This window comes from Strix aluco, chromosome 3, assembly GCF_031877795.1.
Source record: "Strix aluco isolate bStrAlu1 chromosome 3, bStrAlu1.hap1, whole genome shotgun sequence".
In the NCBI taxonomy this organism is placed as follows: domain Eukaryota; kingdom Metazoa; phylum Chordata; class Aves; order Strigiformes; family Strigidae; genus Strix; species Strix aluco.
The window spans coordinates 100,215,082-100,219,435 of NC_133933.1; positions in this window are offsets into that span (position 1 = coordinate 100,215,082).

Consider the following 4,354-nt stretch of genomic DNA (forward strand, 5'->3'; position numbering starts at 1 on the left):
TTCTGCTGTCAGACAAGGGAAGGAAAGGCCGAGCAGCTGACATGTTTGTACGCCTAAGACCGGCATATGTTTGATGTGAGTGGTGGACATAGCATCAGCTGAAGTGCACACTTGCTCTGTCCCAGAACAGTCTCTGGGGTCTTGAACAAAAACTTTCTCTGTCCAGCCTTTTCAATTCCCACTGCAGTCTAACTGCTTGCCCTCGGCTGCTGTCAGCGAGTAGTAAGTGGCTGCAGTGGGCCCAGGGCAGGAGTCTTGCTGTGAAGCCATTGACACCCCCGAGTGGGGGGACAGTGGAAGGTGTGCTCAGCCTCCCCCTCAGAAACAAGAAAACAAGTAGAATGAATTAATGTGTCATCATTTTAGGTAATCCAATAGTCAGTTATGGCTAATAGCAATATGGTATAACACAGTTATTGTGTTAAAATAATATTAAAAAATGTTCATCATCTATATTTGAAAGTAATATACCACTATCCTGAAATATCATTCATACAGGTTTTCATCATTAACTTTTAATAAGTTGTTAGCATTTTTTTAAAGAGGTATTTTGAAAGAATGGCAAATACTTCAATGATTCACTTTCGCTGTAAAAATGATATCTTTCTTAGTCAACAATTTAATGAATGCTAAAACCAGTCATCTAGCTACAGTAGACAAAACTTGTGTAGAAAGGCAACCTGGAAGTTTGATAAAAGCTTTAACTGTATTAATATTTACCCTATTAAAGACTAAAATCAATATCCAAGTCACAGCATAAGTCACAAGTAGTCAAAACAGTCATTAAAGGAAGTTAAATATGTTCTGTTGTCTGTGGTCTGTGTGATAAAGTCAAATGTGGACAGAAGTTGACAAGCACTATCTGATACAGCAGCTGGTATGGCAACAGCTACTTAATTACCTGAAATACATACTTGCATTCAAAGAGGTTTCCCCAAATAATTTAACTTGCTCAATATTTTTTCCTATTCCATGGAAGAGGTCTTCAAGCAGTGTGTGAACTGCAGCCTGTTAAATTCCAAGCATTAGCTCAGATCTATCCTTGTAGAACTTAAGTGGTTTGAAGGTATGGCAGCTGCAGGAGCTCGTAGTTTTTTGTCTTGTTAGAAGGATTGTAACCAAGCTAGGATGCTAATGGAATGGCAGTGCATGATGGATAGACAGCCAGGTTGGTAAACAAATGGTTGGGTGGTTGGGATCAGGGGAGTTGTGGGTTTAGAGGCGGATAATAAATGTCTTTGTCAAAGATGCAAGATTGTGCATTCTCATAAGGTTTTTTGCAGATGACACCAAATTGGGGCAACTAGTTGGTATGTCCAAGCAGGACTGCCATGTGGTGAGACAGGAGAGACGGGCCAACAGCAGTGTGCAGCAGTGATGTCCAGCGATATCTTGAGCTGTATCAAGAGCACAGTCAGCAGATTGAGGGAAGGGTACTTGTTAGATCACATTTAGGCTACTATGTCCAGTTTTGGTCTCGCCAGCAATGACAAACTGTCCCGAGTGCAGGGTATGTCTGCCAAGATGGTTGGGGTCTGAAGCACTTGCATTAGGGGTGGGGAAGTGAGGGAACTGGGCTTGTTCAGTCTGGAGAAGAGATGGCTTGGCGGTGGGTCACACCTAACAGCATTCCAACTCATTCCAGTCTGGATCTTCCTATGATTTTATGATTAGCCTATGATCGTATGACTGGGTAATCAGAGTCAGATTTGCTCCTTTATCCTTATTTTTCAGGAAGGATCAAACAGCAAGCTTACCAGTAGCCATCTGTTTTCTTCAATATCTTGTAAAACATATATTTTTTTAAAAATTGCATTGTAATTAGTAACTTTTGGTTGATACCTTTTATTCCAAATTATTCTAAATCAGTTAGAGAACATATCTTGAGAAAAAAAATCTTTAGGGACTAGCTTTAGAAAACTACACCTCTCCATAAAGTTTTCTGCTTCATTTCTTTGCTTGCTGTGGTACATGACTGGCCAAGACTGGAAGTAAATGTTGTGGACTTGAACTTTCAAAACAGTAAAAACATAAAAAATGACCTAAGAGTCCAGGATTTTGTAGCCAAGTACCTACCAGCTAATACCCAACATAAAATATGCTATTGATTTGTAGCTGCAGTGAGCTCCCTGGTGTCTTCAAATTGTTGGAGTTTTCAAAGCTCTCCAGCACGTTGTGATTTTAGGTGGACTGAAAATGGAACAAGAGGTCTTCATACCTAGTTCTCTAACAGAGGTAGCAACTTCTTATCCAAATGTGAAAACTGGACCCTGTCTTTAGAAGTCATTCTATGATGAATACACTGAGTTCTTAAGATCTGAAGTTGTGATGCACACTACAAAGACTGTCATCCTCAAGTAGGTTTCTTTATTAAAGTAAGGGACCTCTTGCTATGCAAACATTAATTTCTGTGAAGAGAACAATCTTGCTTTCCCCTACCAAAATGAATCAATTTTTTCTTGCCATCCCAGTTTTACAAGAACATAGGGTCTTAAGTGGCAACAGTAAATTAAAAAAAAAAATCTACTTTAAATCTTTTTTAAATTCAATACACGTATCTTTGTAATGAGCTTTTTTAGAATATAAAATTTGCATATAAATTTACAGGTCAAAGTTAAGCAGTCTCTTTTCTCTTTGAATATATGTAAATATCATAACACCTTTAAGGCAGTTGGCTAATTCCCCCCAAAATATAATCATCAGGTTATAACCAAAGGATGGTGCTGAGACAGATGATTTTGACCCTTTATTTTTTTTGGAAATGATGTGTGATGGAATTATGTAGTTATTCCGGGCTAAGAATTAAGTGTGGCTGTTTTTTGATTTTGCAGACCTACTAGAGAAAAAGGTGTGTTCTCCTCTTTTAGAATGATATTAAATGTTATAATTTTCTCTCATTTTCTTAGTTATGAGATAATGAAATAATATTCTTTTTTAATATAGTTTCCTATACAGTACCTAAAAGCCACCATTTACAATGCAGTTGGAGTTAGGCTGTAAAACAGAACTCTTTTCCCTCATTTCTCATGTTATTAGTTTTTGTTTGTTTTTTATGGTGTAACAGGTTATCTTTTCCAGGTCTGAGTAATCTCCCTTAGGAACTGACTGGGCTTTTTTGTAGCATCTAAAGCCCAACTTGATTTGTTAAGGGTGTGGTTGAGAGACCATTCTAATGTTTCTGTGGCAAAAACAGTGTATATATTTGTTCTCAGAAAGCATGGCATGAGTCTATCCACTGAATACTACTGGCTTTATCTGCTCTGAGGGTGGGAGTGTCTTTCCTTCTTTGCATAATTATCTGCTGGTCAGAAGGCGGCATGAAGAAGCTGGAAAGATTTCCCATCCTACTCATCTTAGAAAGGTTTGAACCATCACCTTCTAACTTTCAGGAAAGGGCTGGAAGTTAAGTTTAGCTTAAAGTTAAGACAGTATTCCTGGTAAACACACTTGTCATCTTCCTAGTTCAAGTCTGGCCTTTGTGTCACCAGAAATATGAACACCAGAAGGTCAGAAGACCACAAAGAAGAAGTAGCTTGACTGTTGCTCAATAATTAGGAGAATCTCTCTGAGTGAGAAAGCAAGACTGTAGTGCCAGGTCAGTATGGCAAGCGTTTGTATTCTATATCAGACATTTGTGGCTGAAATCTAACAACCAGCTCAAAGCATAACACTATAATTTTCCTGGCTCCATGACTCCCACATCCCTGGCTGACCCATATATAATCTTCCAGAATGTGTTTTTTCACAATCTGATATTTGGCAGATTAGATTGTTGTGGGTTTTGTGTCCTTTACCTGTCAGGAGGATGAGAACCTGGATAATCTGCATGAAGAATTTAGAGGTCTAACAAAATTATAGAGAAGGTGAATCCTCTACTTGAACAGACATAAATGTTCAGAAAAGGAGCAGGCAAGGTGGATTCTGAGTAAGTAGTGGTAATGTGTAGTAGTGAGGATACCTATGGCATTCATATCAAGTTGGCAAACATGACATAAAATCCATAATCCTGTGTCTCTGTGGAGTGATAGTTGGAGTCTGGATATCCCAGAGCATCTTGGAAAATCTTCCCCTGGAGCTGGATTCACCTATCCAAACACAAGTGTCTAGTATCATTTTAGGTGTGGGATGGGGTACTGCTTGGACCAGAAGGGTGTAGGTCTCCCTTAAATTGTCTTTCATATCTGCAATCCCCACGCAAATATTTCAAAAGCTATAGGGCATCTCATATTAACTGCACCCTGCCTCTAGTAATGGGTAAACTGAATTGGTCTTTAGGCTCTATTGACTGCATTGACCTGTTGTCCACTGATTATAATGGGAGTTTAGACATTAGCTCACACTGATGACTAAATCT